The following is a 27,521-nucleotide window of genomic DNA, read 5'->3' as shown; positions in this document are numbered from 1 at the left end:
TAGATCCCTCTTTCCCCCAAAGAGCTGATATCTGAGTGTCTGTGGGTGAAGAGAACCATCAGAAAGGAGTTGCTAATGGAACTTCGAGGGCACGCAGCCTGCTCAGGAGGCCTGTCCTGGTAAAAGCACCATCCTGAACTCCGACCAAACAGCCTATGAGACTTCACTGGGAAAACTGATGAGGAAAGCCAAATCTCTGTAGTGTGTCATCGTCAGCCTGTCCATTAAAAAACCACAGTGGAGGTATCGTCAAAGCACATGGCCGGGGGATGAGGTAGCTACAATCTGTGTTGCTAGGTTTTCTGGGCAATGGTTACACGGGGCTGAGATGCGCTGAGACAGTAGTCTGTGGTTCTCCCCACGAGGTGATATCTGTGGTACAGACAGTCATTATGACTGGGGTTAACTACACAAAGAATTCCCTGCTAAGACATAGGGGGTTTTATGGGTGTGTCAGGCCAAATGTGCTTCTAGGCATTTATAGCTCTTGATGAGGTTGCTGTTGTAGTTATTTTTCAACGGATTCAGTTTTTTCAAAGTAGTTATGATTTTGGCCTTGTCATTTCTGCTACTAGGCACCTTCCAAATGGTCCATTCTTGCCAGTGTTTAATGCCTAGTCCTCTGTCCTGCTGTCAGGGGCAGCTCATCTGAGCCGCCAAGAGGGCTTGCTTTAGTGCTCAGCCAGCCAAGGCCTAAGCTGCTTTATGACATTTCAAAGTGAATCGATGATAGGAATTTCAATTTGTTTCAGAAGAGGCTTGTCAACAGGCCTGGAGCTCAGAAAACGAGTGGCCGGGTCCTTAGAAGGCATTGATTGGAGTGGCCGTGGTGAAAGGCACCCTTGAATGCCATTGCAGCATGCACTGACTCTCTGCATTCATCTTTATTTACGTAGAATGCTTGTGCGCTCTAGTCCTGATGGTTGGAATTCCTTCGTAGCCCCTCACCATTCCAGCCTAGCGTGTGCTTCCTGCACAGAGCTGCTCTCTGCAGGGCTGCTTGAAAACGTACCCTGGTAGCCTGCCAAGCATGTATGGGCAGATGGCTTTTGAACCTCAGGTCCCTCCCCCTACCCCCTCCACACACCTGGGGAAGGGATGGTGAAGGCGGGAGAGACGGTGGGAGCAGGTTCCTGTTTCTGCACCTTCTGGAGGGGAGGCACAAAGACACGGGCAGTGGAGAAGGTTGGGTGGATTCCCTCTGTTCACTGGTAGAGGGGCTGGAGGGAGCGTACCCATGAGAGCCACGAGGCTGAAGTCATGCATGGGGACAGGAGGACAAGGGAAAGAGTCTGAACCACAGGACCCAGAGGGGTGTTTCTGCCCCTCAGCTACTCCTGGCCAATTGCCTGGACTTCTGCTGCCCACTGGGCTTGTTGTCATATATGATGTCTACATCTGTGGTTGGAGAAGTTTTCAGACAGCTGTGAAACTACCTGCAGGCTCTGGCTGCCCCCACCTCTCTGGTCCCCAGTCCCCACAGAAGCCTCAGAGTCTCCCCTGTTGTGATCTCAATGAGATGGTCAGGGGAGGGGGCTTGGGGTTGGTTACCAGGGAAGACCAGTGTGAAGTCTGAAGTTGAAGAGCCGTCCCAGGTGAGGGAAGGACCTCAGGGATCAGGGTCCCAGTTGGGGCCAGCAATCAGGGGCATGACCAAGGAAGCCAAGGACAAATGCAGGCTGAGAGTCAGATGCCAGGCAGGGACCCCAGGAACAAATCCTTCCACTTGCCTCTCCCGAGAGCCATCCCAGCTGAGGCTGAGTCACTGAGGCCTCACCTGAGACGGGGAGGGGAGCCGGCGCTGCAGGAGCAAGTTGAGTCAGAAACATGTGAGAAGCTCCGATCTAAAAAGGGAAGTCCAAGGGTCACCAAAGTGAAGGGACCAGAGGTAGCTATGGCAGCTGGGACACGGACACAGGAATCTGAGAACCAGGGAGGCGAGGGCAAAAATAGTAGGTCCAGGGTAAACAGGGTTGGCCTAGAAAGTGGGCTGCCTGCGGCTCACACTGGTGGGCCAGCTGGGCAGGGTGGGAGTCTGGTCTGTGGGATTTAAAGGGCTAGGACAGACAGCGATTTCCAGGAGACCTTGAGTCTGTCTCAGCCTGGGGAGCCTTTTCTCACAGCTCAGGCGGGTGTGAGCCAGTCTCAGCATAGAGTTATGAACTAGGCTGAGTCTGTTGGGGAGGGGGAAGGCTGTGTCAGAGATCAGGACAAACCCTGATGGGTGCTTGAGTGGAGGGACAAGTCTGGGTGGGTGCTGGGGCCTGAGCCTGGTAAAGCCTGCAGGCTCAGGCCTGCCAGAGAAAGGAGGGCCTGGGGGAGAAAGTGGCTGATGAGTCACAGGTCCCAGATGTGGAGCAGATGCCGTGGGCAGATTTGGGCTGCTCGTCAGCAGATTTGACCAGAGCCAGGATCAGCTGTGGGGCCCAGGCCACCAAGAGCCAGCTCCTCTGTGAGTATTCGCCCTTTGCACCGCCTCCTGGCCCCCACAGAACCACATTCTGGGAGAGTAAAGGTCTGTGCAGGGCTTTATGAGGTGGTTTGATGACGTATCCAGGCCGAAGGTGAGCCTCCCCAGTCATTAACTCACTCCCCCCTGTGGGTGAATTCCATGAGGAGCTGTTCCTAGGAGCTGCAGAACGGGTTTCCCTAGGCACACAGACCTGTCTGTCAGTGTGCATTTGCCTGCTCAGCTACGTCCTTGGCACCTCGGAGCCTGTCCCTGCTTCACCTCGGAGGCCACGTGCTTTCTCTTGCAGGCGACTCTTCCTGGAACGGGTCAGGACACAGGGACAGTGTGAAGGCTGTGTTGGGTCAGATGGGCCCAGAACACGCATTTGGATGCCTAACCCCCGGCACGGTAAGGGAGCCAGGTTGCTCCCTGTGTTTTCGGCGTGTGTCCTTGCAAATTCAAGCGTAATGTGTAATGGCCACGTGTTTCAAGCCACTGCCGTCTTCCTAAAATAAGGCTCTGACCACGGCTCCCAAGGAGGGCAGCAGCAGCAGCATGGGTGGGCCGGCGGCCAAGCCTGGCAGAATGAGACACGCACTTGAACTGAGTGCGGGGTGTTTGCTTACACATTCTTCTCCACCACATCATGGGTGAGTCAGATGACTTCTCACCCCAGATTCTGTTTTTACCTACTTTCCAGTTAGCCAGGGCGGGCCAGGCTGGGGGTGGGAGGACTCCCAAATTACAGACTTTTGTCTGGTGAGTTTGAAGGCACCGTAGAGATCCTCTCATTCTTTGACACAGCCTGGGGAGGTTTTCCAGGGGCGGTTTCGGTTTCATTCTGTCTTAATTCTACTTGGCTGAGGGCAGAGCCGCAGGCACTGAGGATGTGGCATGGAGGCTGGGTGCTGCTGCAGGGTATCCAGGGAGCTCTGGGGAGGGGACTCCCTGTCTCTGAAACTCTGCTCTCCTCCTCCTGGGCCACAGGCATGGCAGTTCCCTGAGGAGGCTGTGAGCATCCCTCCGGTAGGGCCAGCTCCCCTCTCTGTAACCCTGGGCTCTGACCCCTGCCCTTCACCTCCCAGGCTTGTGACAGCAAGTTCCACCACTTCGGGAAGTGTTTGGAAAACTAAAAGGCTATGCTCCTGAGAGGGAAAATGCTTGCTGTACACTATGCAAAACAACAGCAACAACCCGACTTGCTTTCCTTCAGTCTTCTCTCTGTTCCACCTGGCCTTGTCTGTGGACAGTGCTGCCTTGTATTCCCAGGAAAGCCACTTTGCTCTGGATGCCAGAGGCTGCCCGACCCCTGGACCCATCCTCACAACCTCTATATGGCTTTGTTTTCTTCCAGGGTATTCCACAGGTTTGTGCCCTTCCCTTCCCTTCCCTTCCCTTCCCTTCCCTTCCCTTCCCTTCCCTTCCCTTCCCTTCCCTTCCCTTCCCTTCCCTTCCCTTCCCCTCCCCTCCCCTCCCCTCCCCTCCCCTCCCCTCCCCTTTCTCTGTTCTTTTGTGGTGAAATGCACAGAACAGCAAGCTGCTTTAGCCACACTCAGATGTCCAGTTCAGTGGCTTCCATCCACTCGCAGCGCTGTGCTCCATCTGCTGCCATCTGTCTCTAGAACCTTCTCCATTAAGCAGAACTGGAACTCCATGGCCACTACACACAACTTGCCTCTGCCTACCCCCAGCTTCCGGCCACCTCCCCTGTCCTTCTTGTCTGTGTGATCCTGACTGCTCCAGGAACCTCATCTAGGTGGACTCATACGTGACTCGTCCTTGTTTGCTTAGCTCATTTCACTCAAGGACTATGTGTCTGCTTCCTGGAGAACACAGATAAAAGTTCCCAGAAACATGCAAGTAGTGGATAGAAACCCCACAAAGCAAAGCACACTCTCCCAGAAACTATTGAAAGCTGAATGGACTTATCTATACATTTATTTGGGTGCTGTTTACGCTTTAAAGTCACTTTCTTGCACAAGAAATAATAGTGTATCTGCCTCTGAGGTCTCAGGTGGGCAGGAGCAGAGTGGGACTCCAGTAGCTGACCTCCCTAGAGTTTGATTTAGCTGGTGACTCACCTGGGCACTGAGAAGGAAGGATTCAACCATGTCCACATGTTGTGTGTGTGTGTGTGTAATAGACCATCCCAGCAGATGGTTTGGGGGTTTCTGACCCAAGCCAGGTTTCAGGAAGGCAATCTGGTGCCTTGAGGGAGAAGTCACTTGAAGGGGGGAATACAGGCTGATAGGGAGGCTGGGCACCAGAGCAGAGCAGCCGTGAGAGTGCCCTGGGAGGAAGGGCCAGCTGTGGAAATGAGACGACCTGCTTGACAAAACTCTGCACAGCCCCGAGCCTGAAGCAAACCTGCTGAGGGAAGTCATGGGAGCACAGACGTCTTCCTCCTCCTCCTTCCTTTGGGGCTATTAGCACTGATGTGGGCACCAGGGGCTCAGCAGCTGGGGAGAGGGGTCTGCATCCAGCCGGGCTGAGGCGGTGCAGTGACTGTGATGGGCTTCTAAGTCACCAGGTACTGTACAGCAGGCAGGAATCCCAGATCTCAGGCCTGGTAGAGGGTTCGTTCTTGGCTCTGGTTTGTGTGGCTACAGGCCAGCAGTTTGCGGAGACCTGAGCTCATTCAAGTTCATGTGTAAGTCTTGCTGGAAAACTCTGGGAAGCCTTGGGGGAAACCTTCCTAAGAGACTGTTACTTCTTTATGACTAGATGGGGGGCTAGGCCACTGAGATTCAGATATTGGTGTGAGTGCAACCCTAGTTGTGCCTCTTGGATGCTAAGGGCCAGCAGCTTTTGGGTTACATATGTTTTGAATAAACTGTTGAGGTTTATTCTGAAAATGACCAATCCATTAATCTTATTGAATTTAAAGTGTTCCATGCAGAGCTCAGACTGCTGATTTGTAAGGACTAGCCTCCTCTTACATTTTAGCTGGATTATGAAACTCATGAGGGACTTTGAGATAGATGAAACTGTCATGATAACAGTGTTTTCTGGGTTTACTCACATTTTCTGAAAACAAAACTCATTGAAAACACAGGAGGCCGGAGAGCCTGGAAACCTATGGAATACTACCTTTTCTCAGTGAGAGTTTGTCTGATCAAGCTCCACTTCAGAGTGGCTGTGCTATCAGAAGTTGCTGCTTCTTCCAATGCTTCATTTCTCAGCTTTTGAAACCTCTGGGAACTGAGCAAGTGTTTACTTAGATGTGACAACTTTTCTTTCTAAAAAAATTATTTACATTGTATTTGAAAGGCAGAGAGATACAGACAGCTGATAGAGAGATCTTCTATCTGCTGGTTCATTCCCCAAATGCCTGAAACAGGTTTGGGCCAGGCTAAAATCAGGAGCCAGGAATTCCATCCAGGTCTCCAGTGTGAATGTTTTTTTTTTTGGCAGGAGCCCAAGTGCTTAGGTTATCATTCATTGCTATCCCAGGCACATTAGCAGGGAGCTGGATCAGAAGCAGAGTAGCTAGGATTCGAACCAATGCTCAAATATGGAATGCTGGCATCCCAGGCGGAGGCGTAACTTGCTGCACCACAGCACCGACCCCTCATTTACTCTTTTTTTTTTTTTTTTAAGATTTATTTATTTATGGCCGGCACCACGGCTCACTAGGCTAATCCTCCGCCTCGCGGCGCCGGCACACCGGGTTCTAGTCCCGGTCGGGGCGTCGGATTCTGTCCTGGTTGCCCCTCTTCCAGGCCAGCTCTCTGCTGTGGCCAGGGGTGCAGTGGAGGATGGCCCAAGTGCTTGGGCCCTGCACCCCATGGGAGACCAGGAGAAGCACCTGGCTCCTGCCATCGGATCAGCGGCAGCCATTGGAGGGTGAACCAATGGCAAAGGAAGACCTTTCTCTCTGTCTCTCTCTCTCACTGTCCACTCTGCCTGTCAAAAAAATAAAAAAAAAAATTAAGATTTATTTATTTATTTGACGGGCAGAGCTACAGAGAGGCAGAGGGAGAAAGAGAGAGAGGTCTTCCATTGGCTGGTTCACTCCCCAGACGGCCATAACAGCCAGAGCTGTGCAGATCCAAAGCCAACAGCCTGGAACTTCTTCCAGGTCTCCCACATGGGTGCAGGGGCCCAAGGACTTGAGCCACCTTCCACTGCTTTCCCAGGCCATAACAAAGAGCTGGATCGGAAGCAGAGCATCCAGGACTCGAACCGGCACCCATATGGGATGCAGGTGCTGCAGACCAGGGCTTTAACCCACTGGGCCACCGTGCCGGCCCCCCTCATTCACTCTTGATTATATAATTGTTAACATTTTGACACATTAATTAATTTATTTAAATTTTTGAAAAGATTTATTTATTAGAAAGATTTATTTATTAGATAGATACAGAGAAAGTTCTTCCATTCGCTAGTTCACTCACCAAATGAACACAATGGCTTGGAGTCTAGAACTCCATCTGGGTCTCCCATGTGGGTGCAGGGGCTCAAGGACTTGGGCCATTTCCACTGCTTTCCCCATGTTAGCAGGGACCTGGATTGGAAGTGGAGCAACTGGGTCTTGAACATATTCTCACATATGGAACATCAGCATTGTAAGCAGTGGCTTAACCCACTGTGCCACAATGCCAGCCCTGTTGTTTTTACCATAAAAGAACATATATATGAGCCACTGTAAGTACACTGTAGAATTTTCACTCCTAAATTCTTCAATATTCAGCATGTGTCTCTTAGGGATAAGGATGTTCACCTACAAAATAACAATGCAGTTATCACATCCAAGGAAATAAAATAGTAATCTGATAATATCACCTAATTTAAACCATACACTCAAATTTCCCCAATTGTCTGAATATGCATGTTTAAATGGACTCTATAGAGTCTATTTAAATTAATGTGAGTAAACCCAGAAAACACTATTATCATGATGGTTTCATCTATCTCAATCAGAGTTCACACATTGCATTAGTTATGATTTTATTTTATTCTAAAACAATTTCTTTTTAGAAGATATTGTATTAATTTATTTGAAAGGCAGAGAGAGAGAGAGAATGAGAGACAGATAAAGTGAGATCTTCCATCTGCTGGGTCACTCCCACAATGGCCGCAGCTGGCAGGGCTGGGCCAACCGAAGCCAGGACCTGGGAACTCCATCTGGGTCTCCTACATGGGTGACAGGTGTGCAGGTATTTGGTCATTGTTTGCTGCTTTCCCAGGCACATTAGCAGGGAGTTGGATCAGAAGTGGAGCAGTCAGAACTCCAGGCGATGCTTCAGTATGGGATTCCAGCATGGTAGGCTGCGGCTTAAGCTGCTGCGCCACAATGCCAGCCCCGAATGGTGCTCCCCCTTGCCCCTTTTTAAATGCATTTGCTCCTGAGGAGCCAGTTGTCTTGCAGCATGTCTCACCTCTGATACATCTGATCCTTTTTTTGTAGTGTCACTCAACATTTATCCTTTCTAAATATAGTCCTTGTCTTTTCACTTAAAGTTGATTTTAAAGGCTTAAATAGATTTGATTAACAGTTTTGGTAGGATGTAATTTTTTTAAAAGTGGGCAAAAGTCATATCTTAATCCCTTCCAGGTTTGCCTTTTGAATTTCTCCCTTTTTTTTCTCTCAAAAAAACCTTACTTGGCAAATTGCGCGTTTCCCATGTCCCTCCTCCCTGAGCCATTACTACTAAATTATTTCATGAACTCATTTTGAAACTCAGCCAGGGAGCGCTGAGTCTTTGTTTGTGTAGCCCAGCTGTGAGTGTCCTCATCTCCCTGAGGCGTGCACAGCTCTCCCTGGGGCAGATGGAGTATGAGGAAACGCGCAAGGGAAGAAGCAGCGGAGTGACTCAGGCTGTAAGCACCACCGTGGCACACCTCTGAGGCACGCTGTCACCTGCTGTAGCGGAGGGGGCTCTGGAAGCCCGTGAGGAGCAGGAGGAAGCAGAGGCTGTGCCCCACACGCTGGAGGGACAGCTGGATGTGTGTCTCTGGAAACGCGGGACTTGGGTCCTTTTCCAAAGACTGGCCCCAAGAATGAGGCTCATTGTGCAGCTACTCCATTTATCAGCAGTGCTTCACCCTGAACAGTTGTGCTGTTGACTCAGCGCTCAGGGGTTTGTAGAAGGACATGTGATTTAGCTGTGGAATTCCTCTTGATTCGGCAGTGAGGGTTGTAATAGTCTGTACTGCTACAACTTGCCCACTACACTTGTGGATTCAGTGGGGGAATGGACTATTTGTTTCCACTTCATAGGAAAAGAAAAATCCATCTTGGGTTTTTTTTTTTTTCCTTTGTTTAGTTCAACAAATTGAACCTTTGTTGTATACCAGGAGCTATGTTAGGCCCTGGGAATACAAATGAGGGATGCAAATGAGGGCTATAACTCGGGCTTCCTGGAGGAGGTGAGGCCTTAGCTAACTTGAAGGATGGAAGAAGCAAGACGAGAAAAGCTCTCTTGGCTCATTCACTGCGGTATGCCCAGCACCCAGCACGTGGCCTCGTGCGTGGTGGACATCCAGCACAATGAATAAGGAAAAGAAGTGAATATCGAACAGCAGAGGAAATGTCAGCTCACAACTGGCATGGGAAGCTACAGAGTTCCCAATTACCAGATTAATCCCGAGGGAGCCAGAGACTCCTTTGAAAAACCAGTGGGAGACAAGAAGCTTCTCCCTAGCAAAATAAGCATATTCTCAAATTTTAGGGCACACAGATATCCCTGAACCCCAGACACATAAGAATCTCTGTTGTAGGGAACTGGGGACATTGTAGTTTTGAAAACACGTTAATTTTATTATAAAGGAGGGGAACGGCATATTCCATTGGTTTTGTATGCCCGATGAGGGCTGGGTTAGAGGGAGCTGACCCTGGAGGCGGGCAGTCCCCTTCAGAAGCTGCTGGGAGAGCTCTGTAAAAGGTGATACATCCTGGGCTGGGGCAAGGCTGCCAAGTGCAGGAGAACAGTGTGGTGGAGAAGGCTGTATGAAGGAAAATGGGCAACTGCTGGTGTTCGAGTGGATTTGAGGGTAAGGAACAGGAAGGAGTTAAGGTTAACTTGCTGGTTTTTTGGATGGCAGGGTGGGTGCTGGTGCTTTTAATTGACACAGGAAATGCATGAAAACAGGTTTGGATTATGGATAGGCTGATGGAGAGGTTGAGGGTGGGAGAAGTGAGCACCTCAGGTTTGACCGTGTGGAGTCCACTTGAGGTGAGCAGGTAATGACAGAGTGGAGGGGTGGCTGGGGGATGATGTAAACCCTAAAGGAGCAGAGGATTATGGGAGAGTGGAGTGGAGGTATATGTTTTAGCAGCCTCATAGGATGGTGAGGACAGAAGTGCGCGTGCCAGTCCGAGGCGTGTGGAGGGCGGGATGATGAGGCTGCTCTTCAAACAAAGGTTGTGGGTGGGGTCTTGTCTTCAGGAGGTGGGTTGGGTTCCTGTGGCTTTCATGACAAAGTCCCACAAAGTAACAGAAATGGGCCGTTTTACGCTTCTGGAGGCTGAAAGTCAGAAACTGAGGCGCTGGTAGGGTTATGCTCCGCCCGAAACCCGCAGGGGGTCCTTCCTTGTCTCCTCCCAGTCTCTCGTGGTTCGCAGCCATCTTAGGTGTTCCTTCGTGGTGGATGCATCACGCCAGCCTCTGCCTATGCTGTCACGTGGTGCTCCCTGTGTGTCTGTCTTCACGTGGCTGCTGCTCATAAGGACACTGATCCATCTGCAATGGCCCTATTTCCGTATAACGTCACATTCTGAGGTTTCTGGGGGTGGGGGTGGGGCTTTAATATATCTTTTGGGAGGGACAAGTTCTACCCATATCAGGGAAGATATTTTTAGCTCAAGGAGAAAACAAGGAACAATCTTCAGGAATTGAGTGGGGATTTTGTTGGCCACGGATTCTCAAAGGCCCTAGTGAAATGCTGGGGGGTGATGGTGGGTGGTGGGGATTCTGGTCAGAAGAGAGGAGAGAGGAGGAACTAACTGACATTCTGAGTGACAGGAGCACTGGGAATGTGAGGCACGGGAGGTTAGCATGAGCAATCAAATGAGGCTGTAGTCTGAGGGCAGGCACAATGGCCTTGGTCTGGTGGAATGGCAAAACCACACTTCACAGCAAGGGACTCTGGGTAGAGGAGAATCCAGTGCTGTACTTCTGTATCTACTGCCTGGTCAGCTACTACCCCTACTGATAGTTTATGAATACTAACCTGCTTTCGGAAGATTCCTATGTTTTCTCCATCTTGGTTGGGTTTTCCTAAAAGCTGCCAATGTCATTATTTTTCCCATTTAATTATTTCCTTCTTGCTGCTTCTGGCAGATGGAAGCAGTTAGAGAGGTGGTTCAGTACTCATAACTTCCTTATCTTTGGGATTTTGAAGGTTTCTTACATTTCCAAAGATCTTAAAAGTGAACTCAGGGAGGGTATTTGATGTAGTGGTTAAGGTGCTGCTTGGTTTACCTGCATACTTGCATCCCATATCCCTGGGTTTGAGTTTTACCTCTATTCCCATATCTGTCCAGCTTCCTGCTAATGTGTATCCTGGGAGGTGGCAGGTGATGGTTGGGTCCCTGACACCCTTATGGGAGACCAGGGTTGAGTTCCTAACTCCTGACTTCAGCCTGACCCAATCTTACACACTGTGGTCATTTGGGTAGTGAACCAGGAGATGGGAGACCTCTGTTTGTCTTTGTCTCTGTCTTTCTCTGTCTCTCAAGTAAAAAGCGAAAATGTAAAGTTACTGAATAAAACTGTTCTTATTTGAGAAAACCCTATCTACTTCTTTTTTATTGCTCTCATGAATTCCAGAACAACAGGGTGCATGGTAAAAGACTTTAAGTCAAAAGGTTGTTACCATATTGCAAAAACATTCTGAGTATGGGCCCTGTATGATTTGTTGTTCTAGAAAATTCTTTCATCTGTGCAAGCAGCAAAGAGAATTAATGTTCTGGCTACTGCTCTGCATCTTGCTTGCTTGTATTCTTTATTGAAAAATTTCTTAATTATATCTCCAGCTGCTTTATATACTATTTGATCCATTTTCATGAAGGATTATACAAATCTTCTCTGATAGAGTTTCTTTCTTTCTTTTATTTATTTATTTATTTATTTTTTTGACAGGCAGAGTGGACAGTGAGAGAGAGAGACAGAGAGAAAGGTCTTCCTTTGCCTTTGGTTCACCCTCCAATGGCCGCCACGGCTGGCGCACTGCGGCCGGCGCACCGCGCTGATCCGAAGGCAGGAGCCAGGTACTTCTGGTCTCCCATGGGGTGCAGGGCCCAAGCACCTGGGCCATCCTCCACTGCACTCCCTGGCCACAGCAGAGAGCTGGCCTGGAAGAGGGGCGACTGGGACAGAATCCGGTGCCCCGACCGGGACTAGAACCCTGTGTGCCGGCGCCGCAAGGCAGAGGATTAGCCTAGTGAGCTGCGGCACCGGCCCCTCTGATAGAGTTTCACAAAAAGAAGCCTTGACCCAGGGTGTAGAGCTTGAACACCAGTTCTGGAAGAAGCATTCCTTAAGTGATCCATGGTGACAGGGAAAGAGACTGTTTAGCAACCTGTGGAGTCATCCGTGGAGCAGCGTGGTGAGTGTCGGGACAGTGCTGTGGAGTTAGGGTTGTTTCTTCACTGTAATTGTACAATGCGCTCGCAGCTCTTTTCCAAAGTTATATAAGAAGGGACCATTGTACAAAGGGGTGCTCTCAGTCTTTCACATGCATGTCCATTAAGTGGGCGTCTTTTCAAAATACAGATTGTGAGTCAGTAAATCTGGATGAAGCCTGAGACTCAGCACTTCTAACAGGCCCCCAAGGGCCGCCGCCGCCGCCGCAGCTAGTCCAGCGACTGCTCTTGGAGGAGTGAGAATCGAGGAAGTCTCTTGGAGGAAGTCCCTGACAGCATCATGGTCTGGGGCTCAGCTTTGCAAGACTGGAGGAATGCAATCCAAATTCTTCATCTGCAGTTTTGAAATTCAGCACTGATGAAAACCAAGAGTATTTTCATGACTCCTTTGAAGGCAACATCTGGTTTGAACTCATGTGAGACTATTTTTTTTCCTCATTTCCTATTTTGTAAGAATATTCGTGTTTTCATTGCAAATATATTGCTGTATTTGGTTATGGGAAGCTACCTGTGACTCTTCTGGTGCGTGATATTATGTGAGGTTTAGGATCATATTCTCAAATGTAAAAATTATGAGTTCTGGAGCAGGCGTTTGGCACAGTCTGCATCCCATATCAGAGTTCCTGGGTTCGAGCCCCAGCTCCACTTCTGATTCAGCTTCTGTGATTGCACGTGCTCGGAGGCAGTGACGATGGCTCAAGTGGTTGAGTTCCTGCCATCCATGTAGGAGACCTAGATTGAGTTCCCTGTTCTGACTTTGGCTTGGCCCAGCCCTGGCTATTTGCAGGCAACTGGGGAGTGAATCAGGGTATGGAAGATCTCTGTCTTTTTCTGTCTCTCTGCCTCACAAATTAAATGCAAATAAGTAAATAAAAAGCATTTAAAATCCTGAAATACCTCAGAGTCTCAGAGTTTGTGTCCCTGTGATAATTTTTTGAATACTTGCCCTTCCCATAATCTTCCTGCTCCTGGGAACTGTTTTCAACTTGATGGAGCTGGGCCTGACCCTGTCCTCCTAGTCCCAGCCCCTTCCCCCCTCACCAGTTATAGATACTCTGAGCGGGAATGGACCCCTGGCCCAAACTGGGCCAATCTGACTCTCTTTGCGGGAATGTAGAGTTGAGGGTCACCGATACTTGTCTGCTTTGGTTGCTGGGACTAAGCAGGTGAGGAGCAGCTTCTTTAGCTGCGTGCCTGAGAAACAGCAAGGACTGATCTGTGGGAAGAGGAGAAACTGAAGCAGGTGTAAAGAAGGAGAGAGGAATGGGTGTCTGTGTAGCCTCAGAGTGAGGCAGGCGCACATCAGCAGGAGTGTGATGTTGCAGGAGAAAAAGAAGGACCTATTTGTCCCTGGATCCTGGTACAGAGATTCCAAAACCTTTGGGATTTCCTGAGGGATGGGATGGGAGCAACCTCTTGTTATTCATCAGAATCCCCTCCCAATCCTACCTGAGTGTATTCCAGTGAGGTAATGACTGTTGGAGGATGGGAACTGGTTACCATAGAGACCAATGACATGATTATAGGGTTGGGACTTTCATCTCCTTTAGACTCTGGAAGGAGAGAAGAGCTGGAGATGGAGTCAATTCATCAAGGGCTAATGATTTAATCAACCATCCCTATGGAATGGGCCATCTTCCACTGCTTTCCAAGTCCCTGGCAGAGAGCTGGACTGGAAGTGGAGGAGCCGGGTCTTGTACTGGTGCCCATATGGGATGCTGGCACTGCAGGCAGCAGCTGTATCTGCTAGGCCACAGTGCCAGTCCCCCTGTGTATCCTTCATCATAAACTAAAGAAAGCAAGTGCAGTAGGCCCTCTGCATCTTGGGGCTCCACATGCTCAGATTCAATCAACCACAGAACAAAAATATTTAGAAAAATGTTGTATCTGTACCAAACATGTACATACTATTTTTTCTTGTGATTATTCTCTAAACAATACAGTATAACAATTATTCACATAGTTTTTTACATTGTACTAAGTATTTTAAGCAATTTAGAGATGATTTAAAGTATAGGGAATGATATGCAAATACTGTGTGGTTTTATGTGAGGGACTTGAGTGTCCTAGGGTTTTGGTATCTGTGGGGGGATCCTAGAATCATCTCCACCTCCTGTGAGTATTGAGGGATCAGTGTAAAGAATTTCCTTGCATTCTGTAAATGATTATGATAAACAAGTGAACCTGAAGAGGGGCTCATGGCCAAGCCACGCCAAAGTGTGGGTAGCCGGGGTACCCAAGTGTGGCAAGTGACATCTGCAGTGGGAGCAGTCTCATGGGACCAAGCGCTTCCTCTGTGGAGTCTGCTTCCTCTGGGTCGTGTCAGAGTTGAATTAAATTGTGGGACAGCCAGGTGCTTGTGTCCACAGGAAGTCGGAGAATTGCTTGTTGTGGAAAACCAATCCATTCGGTGTCACAAGTGTTTGAGTAGAGAAGGTTTCCCCTCATGCAGAGTGAGAGCAAGGGCAGCAGCTTCTTCAGTTCTGACGGCTTTCTTGTCTCTGGGTTCAGTCACAACTGCCCTTTCAGCCCTAGAGTTCTGTGACATGCCGATGTCATCTTGCAATAAATTCCTCCCTTTGCTAATGCTTGTTAAAGTGGGCTATTCTGCTTTGCAGCCTCAAAGGCGGAACATAAAACATTCACATCACTTTGTAAGTGAAGAGATTGTTTTTAGACTCTGCAGAATGGACAGGCAAATCGAATTCCCAGGTGAATGCTGATTTATTAATTTTCATGCTGAGTAACCACCAGTGGGACCAGAACACCCTCGCCCACAGGTCAGCCTGTTCTCTCCCAGCAGGAAAATCTTCACGGGAAGCCAGATCATAATGAGAAGGCTGCTTGATGAGTGCAGACAGAACCAGGTAATTAGGGAATCCGAGCAGCCTGTCTCTGAGCAGGTGTGGCTGGAGGTGCTTCCCTCGCTTTCAGGATGTCCTGAACCTGCCAAGTGGGAGTCATGTGTGCCTGTGCTAGGGCATCCTTGAAAAGCGAACCCACTAAAATCGGCTCACCCATAAGCCAAGCCAGCTAATGAGGCATTTAGCTAAAATTAGTATTGGTCAAAACACTTCATGTGTGATGGAGAGGTTTCCATAGCTTTCGGAGTGTTTTTCTCCGAAGGTGACTGGTGACTGCTTTGTATTATGCAATTCCTTCCTCTGGTTTTGTTTTTCTCTTCCTCCCTCCCCCACAACCTCCACTTCAAAGGTATTCCTGCCATTCTGTCCACCTCTCCACCTTCATCCTCCCCAACTAGTGTCATCTCCTAGAGCTGAAGACTGGCGACTGAGAGGTGAGCCAGGACAGCCCTAAGCCGGGGAGTGCCGAGGGGTACAATGCATGGAGCAAATCTCTACTGAAGTCGGGGGAATGTGGCGGGACTGGGGGAGCCGAAGGCCAGGAGCCAGACCTTCCAGATGACTTGGAACACCAAGACCAAAGCAACAAGAGCAAGGTCATCACCTGCAAGTCACACTCGGAGTCCAGGCTGGGACTAAAGGGAGGTGGAAAGGAAGGAAGTAGACAGTAATAGTTATTTGATATTCCCATTGCCTGTGAACTATCTTATACTTTTCTATTTATCTAAAACTGCAGTATGTGGCTTTTGGAAAAATGTATGCAATGTTGAATTAGCATCGATCTACAGTTGCTCAATTCAGAGGTTGTGTTTTAGTTATGATTCATCAATTTGCCTTTTTTTTTTTTTTAGCTTTTCCTTCCTACTGCATTTTGTCTGCTTCTCAGACTTTCGTGGACTGATTGTCATTATTCAGAAAATTACCATAAGTCCAGTCTGTGACTCTGTAGTGAAGCATTGCTGTGTTGACAGTGGGGGTGAAAAGGTGAGACACTTTCATCAGAAATATTTGATGCTTTGTGGATCTTCAAATTTTGTGACAACTAAATGATGATGTAATACTGGACTGAAAATATTAATTGGACTAAAAATAATTAGGATTATTTTTAAAGTATATATTTATTTCTCTGGGTGGGGAAGAAGAGATATAGAGAGAGGAAGGAAGAAAGAATTTCTACCTGTTGGTTCATTCTTCAGCTGCCTGCAATGGCAGGGCTGGGTCAGGTAGAAGCCAGGAGCCAGGAACTCAGTCTGGGTCTCCCATGAGGGTGTGGCAGGGTTATAACTACTTTTTGAACCATCGCTACTGCCTCCCAAGGTCTGCATTAGCAGGAAGCTGGAGTCAGGAGCCAGAGCCAGGTGTTGAGCCCAGGTACTCCAATGTGGGCTATGGGCATCTTAACCACTAAACTAAATGCTTATCCCACACACTTTTTTTAAAGTTCCTTTTAATCAAATAAAGCTTCTATATAGTCTCATCCTGTCACTGGTATTTTAGCTTAAAGCTGAGACAGAAGTAGCTTTATATAAAATGACTTAAACTGAAAGTGCTTATAAGTGGCCAAATAGAAAAAAAAAAAAGGCCAAAAGTTTAAAAAGTCTTAGAAACCATTCTGTTAGGTGTTAAATACTGTTCCTTTCGTAACTCTGCATTCTGGATGAAGGTTTTAGGTAAATTAAGCCAGAGCTGACAATATTTCCTCTAGATGAATTTCTAAGCCAGCACTGTCCACTCAAACTATGAGCTGCATATGGAATTCTCAGTTTTCTACTATCCACATTGGAAATGTAGATAGGAACAGGTGAATGTAATATAAGTAAATAATGATTGATTTAACCAATATATCAAAAATGTTACTGTTCCAACACATCTATGTTAAAATTATTAACAAGATGATTTGCTCTCTTTCATGCCATCTTTGAAGTCAGTCTTAATGTCATACTTAAGGCATGTCTCTGGACAGATCTCGTTTCCAGTGCTCACAGCTCTGAGTGGCTTGGGGCTGCCTAGGACCCGGAGCTGTTGTGGTGGGTAACTCTCTGTCTCTCTCCCTCGCTCTGATCCTCTGCCTCTGCCTTTGCTCCCATGCATCTCCCTCCCTTTTCAGATAACAACAGTCTCATTATTTTTTTTTTTTCTGATTAGAAAAACAGTAATATATGTTTAGATAGGCACTCGAAAGGGAAAAAGTAAAATGGAAATCAACCGAGCTCATAATCACCAGTTCTTCAGTATTGCAGACATACACTTATGAAAATGGAATCATATAATACATGTCATTTTCACTTTGCCTTTTACAAATAATACATCATGCACATACTTATATTAAACAATGGATTAGCTTCACTGTTCTTCACACTCTGTCTAGAGATCCCTATATGTATTTCCCAAGCTTTTAAAAAAATTATTTATTTGAAAGGCAGAGCTATATAGACAGAAGGGAGACAGAGAAAGAGAGAGAGAGAGAGAGATATCTTCCATCTGCTGGATCACTTCCCAAATGACCACAATTGCTTGGCCTGGGCCAGGCTGCAGCTAGGTGGTGTCCCATGTGAGTGGAACCCAAGTACATCCTCTGCTTTCCAAGGCGCATTGGCAGAGAGCTGGGTGGAAAGCGGAGCAGCCGGGACTTATACGTGCTGCTGGCATCGCAGGAAGCAGCTTAACCCGCTGTACCACAACACCAGCCATTCCCTTGCTTTTTATTGCCAGTCTCCTACTGTTGGATAATTAGGTCGTCTCCAGTTTTTCACTCTTATCACCAGCACATCAATAACATTCTTCCGCATTCTCTTCTTCTTCTTCTTCTTCTTTTTTTTTTTTTTTTTTTTTTTTTTTGACAGGCAGAGTTAGACAGTGAGAGAGAGAGACAGAAAGAAAGGTCTTCCCAATAGGTCTGATCTGATTTCATCATTATTAAAAAAAATCATCTATTATTTTTCACTTTATGTTTCTGTGTGGGAGCAAACTGTTGAAATCCTTACTTAATGTATACTAAGCTGATCTTCTGTATATTAAGATAATCGAAAATGAATCTTGATGTGAATGGAAGGGGAGAGGGAGTGGGAAAGGGGAGGGTTGTGGGTGGGAGGGACGGTATGGGGGGGAAGCCATAGTAATCCATTATTCGTACTTTGGAAACGTATATTCATTAAATAAAAGTTAAAAAAAAAAAAAAAAAAAAAGAAAGGTCTTCCTTCCATTGGTTCACTCCCCAAATGGCCTCCATGGCCGGCACGCTGCGCCGATTGGAAGTCAGGAGCCAGGTGCTTCCTCCTGGTCTCCCATGCTGGTGCAGGGCCCAAGAAATTGGGCCATCCTCCACTGACTTCCCGGGCCACAGTAGAGAGCTGGACTGGAAGAGGAGTAACCAGGACAGAATCCAGTGCCCTGACCGGGACTAGAACGCGGTGTGCCAGCGCTGCAGGCGGAGGATTAGCCAAGTGAGCCGCGGCGCCGGCCAACATTCTTCTTATACATACTTCTTTGCACCATATCTCATTCTATTCTAAGGAGTTTCTGAAGTAGGTCAAATTTTGATGGCCAGGGCTGGATCACCTTTCAGAAGCTTGTGCAATCCGCGTTGCTCACAACAGGGCACGAGAGTGTTTGTCATCTGACATCTTGTTTGGCCCTGCATTTTAGCAATGCTTTTTAAGCATACCCATTTTACTTTGGATCTTCCTAATTTTGCTTTTAACACTCTAGAAATATCTTCACATTCATTGTAATACACAGAGATGTTCCAAGTGTTAAGTGAGTTACACACCAAATATCTCTAATTGATTTTAAGTATGAGGGGGGATCTGGCCTAGTGTATCAAATAGGGTGGTTTTGATAACTTGCAAATAGGAACAACTCAAAATCTATTTTTTAAAAAATATTTATTTTATTTATTTGAAAGGCAGAGATAGGGAGAGAGACAGAAAGAGATCTTCCTTCTGCTGGTTCAGTCCCCAAATGATCACAGTGGCCAAGCTGGGCCAGGCCAAAGATAGGAGCCTAGAACTCCATCCTAGTCTTCTACGTGGGAAGCAGAGATCTAAGCACTTGGGCCATCTTTCGCTGCTTTCCCAGGAGCATTAGCAGAGAGCTGGATCAGAAGTGGAGCAACCAGGACTTAATGCGTGCTCCATCACTGCGCCATAACACCGGCCCCTCAAAGTCTGTTTCCTGCTTTGGACCCAGTGCAGCTCATCAGGGAGTGTTGTGTGTTAGAGATACCAAAGGACTCAGGCTGACAGGTTCAAGCTTGCTTCTAGAATCACTTTATCAGATGGAAGAAGACTCAGCATACCATGCTCTGGTTCTTGTTGTTTTGTTTGTTTAAGATTTATTTATTTGAAAAGCAGAGTGACGGACAGCAGAAGAGACAAAGTGAGAGGGAGGGAGGGAGAGAGAGGGATAGAAAGAGAGAGATAGAGAGAGATTTTTTATTCGCTGGTTCACTCCCCAAATGGCCACAGCAGCCAGGGCCAGGCCAGGCTTAAGGCAGGATCCTTGAATTTCAACTAGTCTTCCACCTGGATGGCAGGAATCCGAGTTCTTAGGTCATGATTCGCTACTTTCCCAAGCACAATAGTAGGGAGCAGGCTGGGAAGTGGAGCAGCCAGGATGTGAACTGGTGCACGGATGTGGCATGTCGGTGTCTCAGATGGTGGCTGGCTTCACCCTGTGTGCCACACATCTGCCCCCATGCTCCAATTCTTAAAGATTCCACCTCAACAGACACAAGTCATTGTGGCTCCCATTTCATTTCCCAAAGCCAACCTCAAGGAGACACATCATTTCAAAGGGAGTAGAAAGTACAGACCCACCGTACACCTGCCAGACAGGACTGTGGGAGCTGGAGGAAAGGAGGACAGACCCATATTATTATCCAAATGTCACAGATAAGAGCAGGGAGACTTAGTTAAAACAGCAACAGCAACAACAAAAACTCAAGACCGGTAGGGGATTATAATTATCTGGGTGGTAATTTAGGCCTTTCTGATGTTCTCTGTACTGTACCATATATTGGGAGCATTGGCCAATGCTTCTCTTCCAGTCCAGCTCTCTGCTGTGGCCTGGAAGTGCAGTGGAGGATGGCCCAAGTGCTTGAGTCCCTGCACCCACATGGGAGACCGGGAGGAAGCACCCGGCTCCTGGCTTCGGATTGGCACAGTGCCGGCCGAAGCGGCCATTAGGGGGGTGAATCAACAGAAGGAAAACCTTTCTCTTTATTTCTCTCTCTCTCACTGTCTATAACTCTACCTGTCAAAAAAAAAAAAAAAAAAAAAATATTATCTTAGGGGCCGACACTGTGGTGTGGTTGGCTAAGCCTCTGTCTGTGTCTCTGACATCCCATACTGGGTGCTGGTTCAAGTCCCTGCTGCTCCACTTCCAGTCCAGCTCTCTGCTACGGCCTGGGAAGAAAGTAGAAGATGGCCCCACCTGGGCCTTTGCACCCGTGTGGGAGACCTGGAAGAAGCTCCTGGCTTTTGGCTCCTGGATGAGATTGGCCCAGCTACGGCCATTGAAACCATTTGGGGAGTGAACCAGCAGATGAAAGACCTTTCTCTCTATCTCTCCTTCTCTCTGTCTGTAACTCTACCTCTCAATTAAGTAAATAAAATCTTTTAAAAAAGAATATTATCTGGAACAGCCGTGGAGGTCTGCATTCATTTTGTATTTTACCATAATATTCTAGGAGACTCAAATTTGTGCAGAACCCACTGACTGTCAGATACTGTCCTAAGCACTTGAATGTTTTTATCCTCATTTGCTCTTCATAATGAAAACGAGATGGAGGTTTGTCATTCAGAAATGTAATTGTCCAATCCGAAGTGATTTTCAGGGGCCAGTGCTGTGGCATAGCGGGTAAAGTTGCCACCTGCAGTGCCAGCATCCCATATGGGCATCGATTTGAGTCCCAGGTACTCCACTTCCAATCCAGCCCTCTGCTATGGCCTGGAAAAGCAGTAGAAGATGGCCCAAGTCCTTGGACCCTTGCACCCACATGGGAGACCTGGAGGAAGCTCCTGGCTCCTGGCTTTGGATCAGCCCAGCTCTGGCCATTGTGGCCATTTGGGGAGTGAATCAGCAGATGAGGGATTTCTGTCTTTCTTTCTCTGCCTCTGCCTCCTTGTAACTCTGCCTTTCAAATAAACAAATAAATCTTTTTTTAAAAAAGCGATGATCAAAGTCAAAGAAGGGATTTCTGGTCTCAGGTTTCTGCATAGGGGTGGTAACTTAATCGTGGCTCCTTTTAATTACTGTCATGGAGAGTCTTTCAGTCCCTTCCAGTTATTTTTAACCTTTAAATGTATGTTTGGAGCTGGTGTTGTGGTGCAGAGGGTTAAACCACTGCCTGCAATGCTGGCATCCTATACGAGTACCAGTTCAACTCCTAGATGCTCCTCTTGATCCAGCTTCCAGCTAATGCACCTGGGAAAATGAAGGAAGATAGCCCAAGTACATGTGGGAGATCTGGATAGTGTTCCTGGCTCCTGGCTTCAGCCTTGTCCAATTCTGGCCATTATGGCCATTTGGGGAGTAAGCTGGCAGATATCTCTCTCTCTCTGTCTCCCCCACTTTCTCTGCAACTTTGCCTTTCAAATAAATAAAAATAAATCTTTTTTAAAAGTGTGTTTAACTGTCCTTGTAGGATTTGGCTACTGAACTTGAGTGTATATCATTTGGGATTCTTTTGATTGTGAAAAACGGAAAACCCAGCTCATCCTGGCTTAAGGAAAAAAAAAATAGAGAGGGAGAGAGAGAGAGAGAGAGAGAAAAGAAAAATAAGGTGGGAGAGACTTGTTGGCTTATATAACTAAAAAGTACACAAAAACTATAGCTTCAGGTATAGCTTGCTCCCGGAGATCAAATGCTGTCACTAGGCTCAACTTTTACTCTATTCCTTGGCACTTATTGGTCTAACATTGACTATACTTTTAGGCTCTAAGTGGTGGCAAGAAGGCTTCTAGTGATGTCAGTCTTTTTGTCTTTCCAGAATTAAGTCCAGGAGAAAAGATAACATGCTTTTTCAGCAGTTTTATAAGCATTTCGTTAGATTTTATTGGGTTTGATCAGGTCAAAGTCCATTGCTTTAGCAGTCCCTCTGGGTTGGGGACTGTGGTGCTCTTATCTTCATCTGAGTTAATGGCCAGCCTTGGAATTAGGAAGGTGCCACCTCTCTCTTCCCACATGGACTCCCATTTCCCTCTAACTTTAGAGGGGTGTGTGAACAAATAGGAAAGTTGTAAATGTTTTCTTTTCTTTTTTTTGACAGAGTGGATAGTGAGAGAGAGAGAGACAGAGAGAAAGGTCTTCCTTTTGTCGTTGGTTCACCCTCCAATGGCTGCCACGGCTTGCGCACTGCGGCCGGCGCACCGCGCTGATCCGACGGCAGGAGCCAGGTACTTATCCTGGTCTCCCAGGGGGTGCAGGGCCCAAGCACTTGGGCCATCCTCCACTGCACTCCCTGGCCACAGCAGAGAGCTGGCCTGGAAGAGGGGCAACCGGGACAGAATCCGGCACCCCTGTGTGCCGGCGCCGGTAGGTGGAGGATTAGCCTAGTGAGCCGCAGCGCCGGCCGTAAATGTTTTCATGTCCTTATATATCATGAAATGACCACCATGTGAAGCCAGTTAACATATCCATCACATAACCTCTCCTGACTGCCATGCGTGTGTGTGGAGGACACTGGAGCTCCTCTGCAGTAACAAATTTCAAGTAGAAAATACTATGGTCTCTGTGCCATGTCTAGGCTTCTGGAACTGACTTTTCTTGTATAACTCCACACCTTCCTGTTTCCCTTCCCACCCCAGCCCTCGGCCAACACTGTTCTACTTCCCCGAGGGGAGCGGAGGAGGGGCTTTATCCATTCTTAACGAATATATTTGAAGTGCCAGTGACTAGAGGTGCTGCACACAGAGACGCTGTTGCAGACCCTCATCTTCTCTTTGGTCTTCTAGAAGGTTGTATACAGAAGTGTCCTGGCCACTCCGACGGTCCCTCACACATTGTCTAATCCTACAGGTTCCCCTGAGAAGGAAAAAGTCTTGTCAACTGGGTGGGGAGTGCTAGAGGACATTTGATCCACTCAGCACAGTTTGTCCAGGGCCTTCTTTATAAAAAAATTTATTATTTATTTGAAAGACAAAGGCTGGGAACAAGGACCCGAGTACTTGAGCCTTCACCTGCTGCCTCCCGGAGTGCACATTAACAGGAAGCTGGAGTCAGAAGCAGTCAAGACTCCGATCCAGGCACTCTGATGTGGGATGCAGGCATCCCAAGGTGGGCTGTAACCGATGTGCCTCCTTCCAGCCCTTTTGTATCAGGGGAAGCCGGCCACTAATGAAGCATGAAATACCTTCACCGGAATTGTGATGGCTCCGGAAGTAACGCTCATAGTGGGCCCTTCAGAAGTGTAGCTAAAAGCAATTCCAGACAGGTGGGGAAGAGAAGTTGAACACCACCCCACTGTTTGAAATCCTGCTGGGACGCTTACCTAGCATGGGGTCAACGCAGTGCCACTCGGCCCTGTGCTCTGGGCTTTGTGTAGCCCAGGTGTCCAGAGCCAGCGTAGTAACCCAGAGCTCCCTGCAAAGATGATTGCTATTGCTGAAAGTGAGCATACGCAGGGCAGGGGAGCAGCCCTTACGGGAAGTCCTTGTTTGCCCTCGGAGTCCTTGCGCAGAGGGCAGGACCTCGGTGCTATTTATCCAGAATGCCCAGCACCTGCTGCAGGTCTGGCCCACAGTAGTGGTGCCAACATCTGCTGGGACAAAGAACAGATGGACGAACCAGGCTAGGCGAGGACCAGGTCCAGCAGTCTCCGCTCCTGCCGGCTTGGTGTTCACACATGCACAGTGCTGCACCTCAGCCGTGAGCGACAGTGTGACACAGACTGCAGAGAGAGCACAGGCCATACGCTTGGGAGTCAGACACAATCTGGGTACTGACTTTGCTCTGCTACTTGTTAACTGAGGAACCTCAGAGCAGTCACTGGATGTCGGAGCTCCTATTTCCACACATATTAAATGGGCGCAATGAAATGTGCCTCTCTTGGCTGTCAAGATAATGAAATCAGATAACACCTCTAAGTCTGCACCCAACAGATGAGCTCCTCTGGGATTCCACAGGCTGCAGATGCAATGCTTTATTTAACATTTTTTGTTTGAAAACTATTATTTATTCAAAAGGCAGAGAGACCGAGACAAACAGATCTTCCATTCACTGGTTCACTCCCCAAATGGCCAGCTGGGGCATAGCCAGGAGCCTGGCACTCAATCCAGGTCTCCCATGTGGGTGGCAGGGATCCATATACTTGAGCCATTACTTGTTGCCTAAAGGGCACGATGCAATGCTTTAGACTGAGAGTTAGCTCGGGAGGAGCAGCAGGCATCCATCACCGAGCCTAGGGCTGGCGGCCTCGGGAATCCTGATCCGTGCTCCTGGCTCCCGGCTCGTGCAGCCGTCAGAGCTCAGCGTTCCTCTGGCAGGTGTGCAGGCTGTGTGTGAATCATGGGCAAAGCGCTCAGCGGGCACACGTGTGGGCACGGGCCAGGCTGTGATGAGGTCACACTGAGCTAGCAGCAGACCCGTTGGAGTTACGGCTGCATTCACAGCAGATGAGGAACAAAGGGGAGCTTCATCTGGGTCTAGTCAGGGCCTCTGCGTGGCTGGGGCTTCCTCATTCATCAGGGCCTGTTTCTGCTCTGCAGGGATGCACCCTGGCTGCGGAGTGACTTCACGGGAGCCATTGTGACTGTTGAATTGGATTCAGGCAAGATGCACCACTGGGCAAATTTTATTATGAGCTCTACATGTCAGGAACTCCCAATATTTGTCATCTGAGAAAGCCCCAGAATGTTGAGACAGGAGCCAAGCTCTGCCCTGTAAGCCAGGTGGGTCACGGTTCTGTTTGTGAAAGTTTAGTTGCTCAGAAATGACTGATGGTGCTGCCTAAGATTACTGAATTATACCTTTGGTAACCAGTCATTCACTCGACAAACATTTATTTCTCTGCTTTGCTTTCCTCCTAGGTGAAACCAAAGCACTGAGGGCACCTGTATGTGTGCCCGCTATGGGTAAGAAGCACGGCCGCGCTTCTCTGAGCCTTCCTCTTCCTGTTTGCTCCCCTATTCAAAGGTGTCTCTGTGGGAGGAATCCCGGGAGGTGGGAGGCGTGATGTTTGTTGATGGTCCCGGGGCTCCTTTTGAAAGCACTGAGGTGACTCCAGTTCCAGCCCAGAGGCCAGATTCCCATGCTGAGCAGGAGCCCTTGAGACAGGTGCCGAGTGCAAGCGTTGCTCAGTGCCTTAGAACATGAACTGTTCCTGCCTTCAGAAAATGGACAGTTCAGAGAACAGCCACCGGAGGAAGCCAGCGGCTTTAGCAACGGGAGAGTTTCTCACGTAACAGCTACTCAGAGTCCCACTCTTCTCCCTGTGGTCTATGACCGTGACTGCCAAGCACTCCGGCAAGAGATCAAATCTCAGTGTTCCTGGTACACGGGGCACGGGCCACCCAGAGCTGCTGCCAACAGTTGCCGCTCACAGCCGCTCTTTGTTCCAGAAGTCGGCATGGTGTGGAGATACTGAGCTCAGAGCTGGAGGGGAAGAACTGGGGCTCAGAATCCCAGCTCTGCCACTCACCTGCCAGGTGACCCTGTCAGGTGGCTGCTGCTTCCTTGTACACAGAACAAGGGCTGTCCTTGGAGTCACTCCCAGCTCCAACCTTCTAGGAGACCCACTAAGCTTTGAGTGTCATTCCCAATTCTGGAAACAAAGTAATGACTATTCAAATTAGCATATCCTTCGAAACTCTGAGCAGGGATCACAGACATTTGGCACTGGGTAGCAAAATCTCAGAGCTGTGGAATTTCACTAACGCACGAAGTCCCCAGAACCACTCCCTGTCACTAGTGTTTAATGTGAAATTCTTTGACAGATAATTTCATCATGTTGGTGGGTCATGATGCTTTTATAAAACAAATGCTCTGTGAAATCTATTAGCAAACTCTAGTCTCCTGCTTTTCATTATTATTCATAGTAAACAAATAGCTCCAACCGTTTATTCAGGGCATACAAAATACTGAGCGGTTTTGACACTGTGCAAAGTGTTACCTCATTAGAACCTCCCTATAGCCCTGCTATTATCCCCAATTTACAGTTGAATAAACTTAGGCTCTGAGACTTTGCCGTGGTCACATCGTTAGGATGAATCAGGCTCTGTCTGACTTCCAAGTCCATGCTCTTTTCTTATGGCTTGGAATTCTAGTGTTTTGTATCACTCCCGACCAGATCATCATCAACAACACATATTTGCCAACAGAAGGCAGAGGTGACATCATGAAATCTAGGAGGCAGATCCTGTTTGTGAATCTAACAGCATAAAGGAATGAGTGTTCGTAGTGAGCACTGGTAGGAAAAATCCCTAAGGATTCTGAGAAAGCTTTGTTGCTAAATTGCAACTTCATTTGGATACTAAAGAATAGGGAGCTGAAAAAATTCAAGGAAAGCAGAGAGAAGAGGAAAGACACTGGGTATGTGCTGGGGCTGTTCTCAGGACCGTGGGTGGCCAAGGCTGCTGGACACTAGTGGAGAATTTGGGGAGCAAGAGACATTTGTGGGAAGGAAATTTGGGCCTTGGGCACCAGGTAAGGACACAGTCTCCCAAGTAAAAATTAAGCAAGTACATCTATGTGGGATGTCTTCTGTGTAAAGTAAGAAGTGGACACCTGCTATAGAGATATCAGATTGTTTTCCCTACAGAAAAATAATGATTCAGATTCAGACATTTTGCTGATGGAAAAACAGCCACTTGGAGAACACGTGTAAACTCCATGCAACCCTCTTTCACATTTGCTTGGTCACACTGACAGAGCTGCCTTCCACACCAACCAGGATAAGCGCTTCTCGGCATTTACCCACAGAACTGGGAGGACCCTTAGGGTCGGCATTCCGAGGAGAGCTGAGGTTGCCTCTTGGAATGCCTGCATCCCACAGCAGACTGCTTGGGCCTCTGTTTCTGACGCAACTTCCTGCATCCGGAAGGCAGCAGACGATGGCTGAAGTAGTTGGATCCCCGCCACCCACATGGGACACCCAGACTGAATTCCAGCCTTCTCATTTTGGCCCAACCAAGCCCTGGCTGTTGTGAGCATCTGGGGAGTAATCTCTCTACATCTCTTTCTTTGCCTTTCATATAAAGTGAAAATAAATAAATGGGAGTAAACACATAACAATCAACAAAGGTAGCATAGTGGTATGCTGAGTGATTTTTTTTTTCTTTTTAAAGTTTACTTTAGGGGGCTGGAGCTGTGGTGCAGCGGGTTAAAGCCCTGGCCTGAAGCACCGGCATCCCATATGGGCGCCGGTTCGAGTCCCGGTTGCTTTACTTTTGATCCAGCTCTCTGCCATGGCCTGGGAAAGCAGAGGAAGGTGGCCCAATTCCTTGGGCCCCTGCACCTGTGTGGGAGACCTGGAAGAAGCTCCTGGCTTTGGAACAGCTCAGCTCCTGCCGTGCGGCCATCTAGGGAGTGAACCAGCGGATGGAAGACCTCTCTCTATCTCTACCTCTCTCTGTAACTCTTTCAAATAAATAAAATAAATCTTTTTAAAAAAGTTTAA

The 27,521-nt window shown here is 48.1% G+C and overlaps 1 long non-coding RNA gene across 9 annotated transcripts; it reads left to right on the top strand.

Moving 5' to 3' along the window:
• The first annotated feature begins 1,868 nt into the window (after positions 1 to 1,868).
• Positions 1,869 to 27,521, top strand: LOC103350395 (uncharacterized). Of its 9 annotated transcripts, none has more exons than XR_011388414.2 (6): positions 1,869 to 1,952; positions 12,172 to 12,457; positions 15,757 to 15,889; positions 24,613 to 24,795; positions 24,934 to 24,978; positions 27,190 to 27,521. It is a non-coding gene; the product is annotated as an uncharacterized LOC103350395 (long non-coding RNA). The 9 variants fall into 9 exon arrangements; XR_016231213.1 differs by lacking the exon at positions 1,869 to 1,952 and adding an exon at positions 2,301 to 2,452 and having other exon boundaries at positions 24,934 to 25,066; XR_016231210.1 differs by lacking the exon at positions 1,869 to 1,952 and adding an exon at positions 2,673 to 2,860 and having other exon boundaries at positions 12,172 to 15,339.

This window comes from Oryctolagus cuniculus, chromosome 1 (genome assembly GCF_051225735.1).
Source record: "Oryctolagus cuniculus isolate XC-2025 breed Fujian yellow rabbit chromosome 1, ASM5122573v1, whole genome shotgun sequence".
Lineage (NCBI taxonomy): Eukaryota > Metazoa > Chordata > Mammalia > Lagomorpha > Leporidae > Oryctolagus > Oryctolagus cuniculus.
This window is presented reverse-complemented; position numbering and strand designations above follow the sequence as displayed.